Raw genomic sequence first — 12,737 nt, 5'->3', positions numbered from 1 at the left:
ACTGAGAAATTTTTCTTTTTTGACCATAGAAAATTACTAAAACTAATCATATCTCCCTCTAGTATTTCACTATATTCATTTCAGAATTTTTTCTGGCTGTTCTATAGTCTTCAATTAGATGTTACAAACATTATATTCATGACAACATATTAATGTAGCAGTAATTATTTTTCTTTCACAGTCTAGTGGCAATTTTGAAAATTTTGCTAAAAAGTGGAACCAGTAATGTTTAAAGAATAATTTTTTCAAACTTGTTAGAAAATTTATGAATTGTAATTAGGTTTTTTTTTTTGTAGCTCTGCTTTGAAGTTGGTTCTCCCCCCCCCCCTCCCCAAATTTTAATAAATAATAAGTAAATCTATATTGAGATTTTTTATTTAGTGTTTCAAGAGTTATGCTGCTCCAGGTAAAGTTTTTTTTATGACTTTTTCGTGCAGTGTACCTTGGCAGAAACCCATCTGGGTTTTTAATTTTCTATTTCTTGTCTAACAGTTTCAATACCAGACTCTGTGAAAGTGTTTTAAAAAACAATATGGAGCCTTCCATACTTAGAGCTCTGGCCTTTGAAGTGTTGGGGGGTGGCGACAGATCAGGGAAATCAGGGAGATCAGGGAAAAGTCAGGGAACTTTATTAATCAGGGAAATATCAGGGAATTTTGAAAAAATAACAAAAAATCAGGGAAAATTGATTTTATGAAGGAAAAAAAATGTTTTTTTTTTCTTTACAAAATTAAATACTCTAATTCCCTATGCATTTTCCGCCAATTATCTGCTCGAAAAAAGTAAAATTAATGAGGGGCGATTATACACTGCCCCATATTTGTGCATCTTTTTTCCTCAACATCAAAGTATTGAATCTTACTTATTAACCACAGGATGAACTTATTAAGATTGCTTCTGTGTCTGTTAGGTTGTTTATTTTACCTAGCTTGAAATTTCCTTTTACGCTTTCAATGCTACGTAAAATAAACAACCATACAGGCAAAGAAAAAGGCTTCATTAATGCCTTAGCTCCGTTGCCTTTATCCCACTGTCTTGAAGTAATTAGCGTACTGTAATCACGATTTCAAGAAGAAATCTTTGGTTTTTAAATTAATACTATAAAAGCTTAAAAGTTATTACTTCTTTGGGTTTTTAATTGCTAAAAAGAACTTTGTTTTTTGCCGTTATACTATTTGTTGTCACCGCAGATTATAAAGGTTTTCTTTTCTTCAGACTTAAGTAATTTTTTAATTTTATAACCAAGTTGTATTCTTTTATATATTTTGATATTAACTAATTGCTTTTTTTTTCTTGCATTCAAAGTTGTTTGTTGCAAAAGCAATCTAAGATTTTTTTTCGTTACATACTGAAATCATTTGAAATAGAGTTAACTTGTGAACTTAAGTAAATATTTTTATTTTTTTATTGTTAAAATGCTGTATTCATTCATTAAAACCTATATTTTAGATTAGAGAAAAGCTCCTTATGAATGGATGTCAAATGGTTTCATCTGTTTTGCATAAATATGTCAATTAGTTAGATAAGAATAACTACATTACTTCTATTCTTTCACTATTGTTATTCTTGCAACAATTATTATACTGTTTGAAAACTTAGTTCAAAATGATTTCAATTACTTTTTAGTTCTATCATAAATACACATATGTTTTTAAGAGTAATTTTAATAGTTTCTTAAATTTCTTATGCTAAGTGGTTTCTGGAAGTGAAGTTTTTTTTATTTTAATTTTCTATAATCTTTCCATGTATAAAAATTTAATATACTGTTTTGTTGGTTTTTCCTTCCTTCCAAAAAAATTGTCTTGTTTTTTGTTTTTTTTAAACCATTTTATTAAAAAAGTAGCATCTTTTTAAAATATATCTTTAGTTCAACAACTTTACACAACTTAAAACGTTTAAAATACTGCATTTAATACAAACATACAATGGATTTCAAGTAGAGCAAAGAAAGAAAACCATTATCATTGGTAACGTAAATCAGGGAAATTTGGTGAACTAAATCAGGGAAAAGTCAGGGAACTTTTTTTCACAGTTCCTGTCGCCACCCTGTGGGCACTTGCTTCCCTGAACCCGAGTGGTTATGAATTTACACCGATGGGTCTCTTCTGCCTGATAGCAAAAATGCAGGTACCAGAGTTTACTGCAAGTTGTTCTTATTTTATGTCCTTGTGGGACAAGGTACTGCGTTTGATGGAGAGGTTGCTGCGATCTGTACAGCCTTAGCTCACTCTCTGATTCTAGAGCTGCCCTGATGGCCATTGTATCTGATAACCACCCCTTGACACATAACGTATTGGATTGTCATCATCACCTTCAGAATCTAGCTACTATCAAGAAATCTATCATCCTCCAGTGGGTTCCTGCTCACTATGGAGTACCTGGTAATGAGATTGCAGATTGCCTGGCCAAAAAAGGTGCTTTGGTCACACAGAGTACTCCCCGACCAATGACTTTTTGCGTTATTAAAGGAGCTGATGTGTGCATCACATGACTTTCTTTTACGCCAATTTAATGATAATAGCGCCTTGGAGTAAGCAAGGAAACACTAAATATTTTCACTCCTAGTTTCTTGTGAACTGAAGCAAAAAAATGTTTCACACAGATTTATTTCCCCATTATTGGCAATTTTAATGTGATTCAGTGGTTAACTCTTTAAATATCAACAACACTGGCCAAACTAAACCAGATTTTAAAAATTAAAAAAAAAATCGCCACTTTTTCGCCAAGTTGGCGACAAAATGTGCCGGCCAAAAGTTTGACGATATATCGCCAAGTGTTTGACAACTTATAACACTACTTGAGTTATCATTGAAATTAACACTGATTTCCCCCCAAAAAGGGGTAAAAGACATCCGTAGGAACATCCGAATGCAACCAAAACAGAAGGTGCACAACTAGACCCCACTAGGCGTCTACGCACCAAATTTCAACTTTCTAGGACATACCGTTTTTGAGTTATGCGAGATACATATGCACATGTGTACATACATACTACATACGCATGTCAGGAGAAAACTCATTGTAATTAACTCGAAGATCGTCAAAATGGATTTTTTGAATGTCCGTACGTTGTACGTTCCTAGGCATATATTCACGTGTGGTCGGGTCGAAAACTCACATTCATTCGGGGGTGAGCAAAATGGAAATTAAGGCAGATTTTTGAGTGAGATTTTTTTTCTAGAATACAATACTTCCTTTTTTGTAAAAGGAAGTAAAAACTTGTTAAGGATGCAGTTAAGGCCTGTACACGAGACGAACTTAATACCCGTGTACTCCATAAAAACTGGCGCGATGCTGTTCTGATATTACGTAGTGGCCCAAGACGCAGAGCAGTTGCAGAATTCCGCCTGGCCACTGGCCACGACTGCCTTTGAAAACACTTTTTCAGAATCGGAGTTGTTCCTTCCTCATCATGTAATCTGTGTGGCTCTGGAAAGGACATGGATCGTGCCCACCTACTGCACTGTACTGCGCTTTGCAAGACCTCCCTCGCTGAGCGCTATATGGAGGCTAGTGTCAAAATGGATTAATGAACTTTGTTGCAGCATTTTTTGTTCTCTGTTCCTCTTTTCTTTTTTGTTTCTTGTTATTATCATGTTGTAACTGCCTATAATCTGCCATTGGAAAAAGAAAAAAAAAACCTTGGCAGAAGGAAAATTGCTTTCTTTGGGTAGATGTATGCCCTAAATTTGTATATTGAGCTGGATAAATTCATAAAAGCTATGCAACATAATGAGCAGCAATTGCAGCTCAGGAATAAGAACCTGACACCTTCTTTCTTACATTTCAATTTATTAACTAATGCTACTCTTATATAAACTATAATTATTGAAACTTAATTTCAGGTAAAACATACTTCAAGTGTATTTTACTGCATATTTTATGTGAAAAGTTGACTACTGTTATGGAAGTGTTTGTTCTATTTTAGTTAAATCACAGAAATTTATTTTGTTGAAATCTGTTTTTGATTTAATTATTGTTTTTTTCTGTTTTCCTTTCAGATGAAATCAATGTTGCAATATGCTCATACCTAACTTGCAATAAATACTTAGATGGATCTTTACAAACGGTGAGCTCACATCTTATCCCTAATAATTTTTGCCTTTTGTTCACTGAAGCTTTAAGAAATACTTTATTTATAAAACGATGTTTGTTTAGCCATTTATTTCAATCTTAATATGTGAGCTAAATAGTAAGTTTTGTTTTTGATTTCTACTTTATAACTATACTGTTGTTGGGTTTTGAAGTGACTAGGGCATAATACTGGTTTCAACTGTCAAAAACCTATTGAAAACCCCCCTGTCTCAAACCCTTAGGGTGAATGAGAGCTTGCTGAAGAAACAGATGACGGTATGAATTAGTAACAGTTGCCATACATTTTTGATAAAATTTAATTATAGTATGGTTCAACAACAGGGTTCATTGATTTATATCATGATTTTAACCATGATTGAAATCCTATTTTAAACTATAATTAAAACCATGATTTACATCAGGTGATTTTTTTTAAACCTTTGATTTAAATCAATAGATTTGTATCAAGTGATTTTTGTAACAAATTCATTGATTAAAATCAGTTGGTTAAATTTAATTTGAATCATGTATTTGTATTAAAACGGTCTACTTATACCTATTATTAGAAAAAATGTAGCTATTGCCATCAAATGAAAATATTTAAAAAGTTGCTTTGTCAATCTATTATGTTTATAAATATAAAGTAATTAATGACTACAAATTTTTGAAGATAAAAAAAAATTAGTTTCAATTAAAAAAATATGATTCAAATAAAAATAATCCTACTTTTTTGATTACAAAAAAAAAAAAAAGAAAGAAAGAAAGAGACCTCCCTTCCTCAAACCCTGTTCAACAAGCCTTTTTTAATTAATAAACATTAAGATCAAATAATAGGATTCAAATCTGAAAGAGTTATGTTAAATGCACAAACATTTCATGTTTTTCTCCCTCTTTTTAAAGAATTTTTGACACAAGTCAAGAATATACTTGCATCTTGCTAGTAAGTTAAAAAGAATATTTACCTTGGAAGCAAGTAAAGGTAGGGGGGGAGAGGGGGAATAATTATTCAGCAGCTGAATATTTATACATTCTAAAAAACTTCCCAACATTCTGTATTCCCAAGTGTTTGGTTTTACTTAATATTCAGCAGGGTTGCCAGCTGCTCCTCATTTTGTGGAGTTGCTCCGCAAAAATAACGAAACTCCGCAGCTCTGCAAAGAAGTTATTTTGGTCCGCATTTCCTGTTTTGTCTTAATTCCGACCAGGCTGACCAAAGATTTTAATAAAATAAAATTAATTTTTATTATATTTTGCTAGTTTATTGAAACATGCATGTAAATAGGGGAAATTAAACATGCTTATACTCAAACCATGACATAGTGTTTAAAGCAGGGTTTAAGTTGAGTTCAAAAGTTCTTTAGCAAAAGCTAAAATAGAGAAAAAAGCTTTAGCAAAGTGCTAAAATATTTTGGGGAATAAATACATTTTCATATTTTCTTAGATGCCTTAATGTGTTTCATTTGCAGTTGATAATTGAATTTCAAATTTAACCTAACGTTTTGCAATCAATGTAGCGCTTAATATTAATTTTTAAAGTTTGAAATAATAATAGTGAAGAATGATACATACCATCAAAAGAACACAATGTTGATTCTTAAAATGGCTCAAGTCCCATTCCCACAATGAAACATTTATCGGTGGGTGGGACATAATCCCCATTAAGACTTGTTAAACTTCATAGCAATTGAAAAATCTTAGCTATGATTAATATTCTTTTTCAGAGGATAATTTTTTATGTATAAAAACTTTTATACCCCACTTAATTTTTCAATCAATATATAATTTATTTTATAACTTAACAAGGAGTTTATAGGTGTGCTAATAATATTTAGTGCATTTTGTGATTCAGAATCGTCCACTTTTCTTTTATTTTAGTAAATTTTTATCCGTTTGGACACTGATACACCTTGAGAGTAAACTAGTTCCAGAGAAAAATCCAAGTAGCAAATGATTCGAAATACAAAACGCTGCTGCCCGTGCATGTGAAATCGAAATGATGAAATCATAGCCTTCTCCAAAAAGTGCTCAAAGTTCAACTAATGGACTGCTTTCTCTAAAACTATCCTCCCCACACACTCATCCCTCCTACACAGTATGCTCCCTCCCCTCCCTCCCTTATTATCTTATATCTCATGTTACCTTTCAGACAGTAAAAGTTCTGTTTCTTGTTGTGTTGGAAGAAATATTCCTTAAACCCCTGCCATCTGTAAGGGTTGTAAATATGCATTCATGTAGGTTGAGGGCTGTTCAGAATGTACCTAACTTTTGCTTACACTGTATCATATTGTAAATTCATGGTTGCCCAACCATACCCCAGGAGAAATGGTGCACCCCCAAACTACATGAGGATATCCTTAAAGCAAGAACTCCCCCCCCCCCCAATAAGAGGAAAGTACCCCTAAAAATCCACCGTTAAAAATTCCAATGATGTAGTGTGTGCCATTACCCTCCCTAAATGACATGCTATCAAACAAAGTCATAAAATGGATTACTACTTCTAGTATATTTCTGCAAGTTACAAAACTTTGCCATTGTTTTTGCTAAAATTTTAACTTTTATACTGATTTTTAAAAAATTTCAATAATGTAAAGTTTTGCGTAGTATATATAAATTTCACTATTTAATGTTAAATGTTAACATAATAAAATAAGTTAATGTACAATGTGAATTCATTGACTTGTAAATCTTGTCTGCAGTGCAAATTTCTACTGTGTGTACTTTAAAAATATTTGTTCCGATTTTTCTTTACTGTTTACCTTATGTTTAAAGTAATTCATAGCTTTCATTTTTAAATTAATTTTTGATTTTGCTGTGTTCTATTCGAAACAAACTTTTTATTCATACAAACCAGGAAAAAAACTTCTTTTTCCGCCTCAAAATTCCCAGAAATTTTAAAATGATCTATCTATTTTTATTTAATTTACCCAAATGTCGCTTTTTTTTTTTTCAAAATCATGGTAAATAATACGAAACGAATCAAGTACCTATGTGTTCCTCCTGTTAAACATTTTCATCATTACTATTATTGTTGTTGAGTATTATGATAAAAATATTTATTAAACTGAAAAATTGAAACATTTTATAGATCCAGCCTGTTCCTGTTATAGTTTGCATAATTGTTGGTTCATTGCTGTTGGGAGGCTTTTGTCTCTGTTATTATGTATTCTACAGTATATCTTAGTAAGTGTATAAACTTAATTTTAATAATAATGCAATATTTTATTATAAACTAAATGTATCTTTGTATATAACGCTATTTGAATTGAATATAACACTACTACACTTTTAGAGACTTTTTTTCTAATTAGTAAAGAAATACATGACTATAGTTTTGTTGCTTTGTTTTATAAAATATAATTTCACGTCCTAGTAAATTCAAATAAAAAACATTTTTTTAGCATTACAAAAATATAGTCTGCCAGCTGAAGTAGCATAACAGAAGTTCTAAATAATTAAAACATTTACGATTTTCCTTTTCTTTTAAATATACTATTTTTTTCTCTATCAGTATACTGTAATTTGAAATACAGTGATAACCTTTTACATAAATTGAGATGCAAAGTCTTTTTTCCAATCAAATTCTTGTATGAAAATTAGATATTCTTAAAACAAAATAACAAGCAAATAAAATAAAATAACCCCTTCTAATCTCAAATAGAACTTAGAGCTTATTTTCAATCATTGATAATGCCGAATTTTTGGTTGCACAATCAAAAGATATCCGATTTCAAAATTTTTTGCTTTTTTTTAAAGTCCTCACCAATTGTAACTTTTCCGCGCTATAGCAACTCACAAAAAAAAAAAAAAAAATAGTTTTTTTTGCTCCACCCTAGTGGACTGAAATCGGAAGATTGGGTGCCAGGAACATTGTTTGTGCTAGGCCCCCAAAATGCTTTCGGCTCAATGTTCCTGCCACCCAAAATTCTCAGCGGCCAAAGTTCCCGGCACCCAAAATGCTAGAAAAATGCCAAATTCCTTGACCGCTAGTGGACACCTTGTCTATATACATAATAAATACAAAAAGAAAATCAAAGTTCCAAAAATTCCAAACCTAAAGCTTAAAAATGCACAAAAGCAGGCAACCGAATAAGCTAAGTACAGCAAACTCCCGATTACAATTACCAGTGGACGGATTATTGGCGGGTCTTTTCATATATTTTTTTTTTAAACTGAAGATTGTGTTGTTGTTCGCTTTTAGATTTTGCATATATTTTTCATATTAAATGTTAGTAAATGCAATGTAGCAATGTTTTTAGTTATTTAAATGTATGAGAGAGTGTTGTTAATATTTTTTAACTATTTCGAAGTTTTTGCTTATCCGCAATTATCGTGCCACCCTATTCCACAGATAATTAGGAGTTTACGGCAAATAGGGTTCTAAAGAAACAAAAAATGAAAATGGAACAAAATTAAGAGAGCAATACAAAGTAAATAGAAAACTCCATCTTATGGTTGAAAAACCAAACACTTTTAACACTATGGACCAAAAGAAGAGTGTATAAGTACCGAGAATATATCTGTACAACAGAATAGCACTGAGCAAACTAACCAACTGCTACACTGCAAATGAATTCATGGAAGCTCATACCTAAAACTAAAGCTGGGAATTTAGTCTGTGTTATTAGAAGCCAAGAGGCTATCAATGATAACACTCCACTGAACCCACCAGCACATGCAATATAAATGTAAAATTTTACCTGAAATTCTTAGTAAACAAATCCAATCCGAAGTCAACATATAGAGCTTTGATCCAGTTGTACTAAAAAAACATAAATATCATTAAAAAAGCAGAATCCAATAAAAACATTCCTAAAACTAGCTGGGTCATCCCTGAGAACAGCATCATGTGATTTATCCATAATCACAATCTATGTGTGTGGTGTCTCGTGTTTATTTCACAGTCTTGAATAGTTTCATGGTTACAGAGAAGCAAAAATGCTCGCTAAAGGCGATACTTGAAAAAATATTTTTGATGAAATTACAGTAGAACCTCCCTTAAGGGACACCTCCGAATAAGGGACACCCCTATTTAAGGGACATTTTTTCTGGTCCCAGTCCCTTTGAATAGGGACTTCCATGTATTTACCTCTAATTAAGGGACACTCTGTTTAAGGGACAGTCACAAAGATAAAAATTTTAAGCAAAGCGCTTAAGAAATAGTGAAGTTACTGAAATTCAAGATTCACGTTTCATGTAAAAATTAATTGAGGTAAGTTTGATATAAACATATGTAAAGGAAACAAGTTATGGATTGTAAAAAAACTTGCTGAAATTTACATGCATGATTTGCCCTCTCAATAATTTATTCAAATAGGTTCAGGGCCGACGAAGAGTGCACAGCAACTAATTAGCTTGGTATATAAAACTTAAACTTTTTTTTGAAAATTAATTGTAATTCACATAGTATTACATTGTTAGTTACATAACATAAAGCAAATACATGTAATGAATTACTTCAAAATTATTTCAGTATGCTACAAAACTATGCCACTACAAAATACTTGATTAAATTTTAATTAATAAAATAATATAAACTTAAAAAGTTGAATAATTGTGTTTTTTATTTAGCATATATAAAACATTTTCAGTATTTAATCTTAAGTGTTGATAGTTAATGTTTATTGTGATATTTTCATACTACTAATTACACGCAATGCATCAAATCATCTACCTCCAAATAAGGGACACCTCTACTTAAGGGACAAAATGTCTGGTCCCCTTAGTGTCCCTTATTGAGAGGTTCTACTGTAATTGGAAAACAATTTTTAATGAGTTTATTTCTAAGCAAAGAAATTTCTTGGTTGAAGGCTGTGATTTTATTGAAAATTCTTTTGATTCTTACAAACTCAGAGACGATAGTACCAATAAAAACATTTTTACTTAGGCATGAGGAAAAATCTTGAAGGCAGTTAACTTTAAATTGAAATTCACGTCTTCTGTCATAAATCGTAGTATTGCATAAGGAACCAATACAACATTAATGTCCAAAAATTAAAAGTTAAGATTGAAACTGATCTTATTCAGTGTAAGGAGTTGTGATTGATTTTTTTTGCCAAAAATTTGAAAACTTAATATGTAATAAATATATCATCAATGCATCTGATCAGTGGTTGGAAGTAGCGCGCTACAAGTAGCGGCGCTACTGTAGTAGCTACATTTTTTAGTAGTTTGTAGTGTAGCGCACTACGTTTTTTTTAAAGTAGTGTAGTGAGTAGTTAACTACAAAAAGTAGTAGCTTGTAGCGATTTCTGGAAACTACTTTTAAACTGAAAAAAAAAGGTTCAAACGAATTTGACTGGCGCAAATTTTACACAAGTACATCAGCGGATGCAATGAGATATAAGACTCAAAAATGCGAGCTGACCTCAGGTATTTCATTCTGACGCCATACTTTCTATCTGTTTGACGCCATTAGTTTTTTTGCCATCGTAATTTTCATATTTCTACAATACTTATATTGAAAAAAGCATTTATTTTCTCGAAAATGAAGATTTCGTGAGTTGAAAATTTTGTGAATTTTAAATGAACAGACCGAAGATTGAAAAACAAAATTATTTTGGCGAGGCTTAAATTTTCGACAGTATTCACCAAATAAAAAGAAGCTACTGAAAATGTTATAGAAAAGGAAAAAAGTTCTGGAGGACTTACAATAAATACGAGCATTACAGTGTATGAGAGTATGATAACGGGTATTTTTCTTAGTGTCTTCTGATGAGCTAATTTATCAATCTTTTTTTGTTCAATCCTCTGACGGTGTGTGTGTGTGTATTGGGGTGCCCCCCCCCCAAATTGAAAGTTGATTTTTCAAGTCGCACACTCTTATATTTTACCCTTTTACGTCAATATATATATATATATATATATATATATATATATATATATATATATATTATTTGAGCAACGGCAACAAGTGCCGATTATGTCTGGAAGTGTGAACCAGCACTAGTAATGCTAGGCCAAATTAAAATGAAATGTTTTTTAGAAACTCAAAATTTATGTTGATGAAACGTTGCTCTTATACCCCACATATGCACCACAAAAATTTATTCTAATGAAAAGCCATTTAAATATTCCACACGTGGCCTAACATTCATAATTTTTGTCAAAAAAATATGGATTTTTTCCAGGTTGAGTTAAATTTTTCATTTAAAATATATTATATTTTTATTATTCGTTTGTAATTGTTGATTTGTAAATGTGTTCGCCAGTAATTTTTGAACTTGATATTCTGTTTAAATGTATATGTAATTTTAAATGATAACTGAAAAAAAAATCAATTTTTTAGATAAAATTATAAATTTTAGGTCAAGTCTGGCATATCTAAATGTTTTTTTTTTTTTTAATTTGAATAAATGTTCTTGTGGTGGGTACAGGGGAAACTTTTCATCAACAGAAGTTTCGAGTTTCTAAAAAAAGTTTTTTGTTTCGATTTGGCCTAGCTACAAGTACTGTTTAACACTTTCAGGTGCAAGTCGGCACGGGTTGCCGTTGTGCAAATTATATGAAACTTTTTTTGGTAATGGGTCAAAACTTCGCGTGGACAAAACTTCGCGCGGTCAAAACTTCGCGCGATCAAAATTTCGCGTGGACAAAACTTCGCGTGGACAAAACTTCGCGCGGTCAAAATTTCGTGCGTACAAAACTTTGTACAAACAAAACTATATACGTTAGTTATAGCATGTAGTTAGCTATAGAACATTAAATTGTTATTATAAAACCAATTCCTTGTTTTCGAAAAAGTGATAAATTAATCTTTATTTAAACTTCAAATCTGTATCAATTTATTACTTCAATAACTTTTGCTATACTTAAATTAATTTAAGATTTACACAATTAACTTGCAATCAAGTAATTCATTATCAAAAATTAAATTCTTTATAGAGTGTGTCTAATGCGTTCTTGAAAATTATTAAACGATTCCCCCCCCCCCAAAAAAAAGATACATTTTTACTGTTTAGCTAAGTTTATATGAAATGTTTATTGAAGTTCATTATTTGCGCGAAGTTCTACGCACGCGAAGTTCTGGATAGGTGAAGTCACGAAGTTATGAATCAGCGAAGTTGACCGCGCGAAGCTTTGTAAACGCGAAGTTTTGTCCGTGCGAAGTTTTGTCCACACGAAGTTTTGACCGCGCGAAGTTTTGTCCACGCGAAGTTTTGATCGCGCGGAATTTTGTCCACGCGAAGTTTTGCCAGCGAAGTTTTGACCTCAAACCTTTTTTTTTCACGATTGTTTTGACAAAAGAGGAAAAATATAAGAGGGTATGCGACTTGAAAAATTGACTTTCATTTTTTTAGGGACAACCTTATTATATATGCTTTTTATTTACTTATTTTTTGGAACGTAGCGAAGTAGCGACTACATTTCAAAAGTAGTTTGTAGTTGCTACATTTTGAAAACAGTAGTTGTAGTTGTAGTTAACTACATTTGTAACAAAGTAGTTGTAGTTGTAGTTCGCTACAAAAAAAATGTAGTTTTTCCAACCACTGCATCTGATACATAGTGGTATATATATAGTATATATATGTAATATGAAAAATCCTTTGCTAGGCCTTTTCCATATTAAGTTCTGTTCACTTATATGTCAGGGCATATGAGTCACAGACATTATTTATTACACACTTAAAATGCTTCTCATACCATATATGGTTATGTTCTAGGCT

Source organism: Uloborus diversus, chromosome 9 (assembly GCF_026930045.1).
Source record: "Uloborus diversus isolate 005 chromosome 9, Udiv.v.3.1, whole genome shotgun sequence".
Classification (NCBI taxonomy): Eukaryota; Metazoa; Arthropoda; class Arachnida; order Araneae; family Uloboridae; genus Uloborus; species Uloborus diversus.
The sequence above is the reverse complement of the archived record's forward strand: the minus strand, read 5'-3'. Positions refer to the sequence as shown.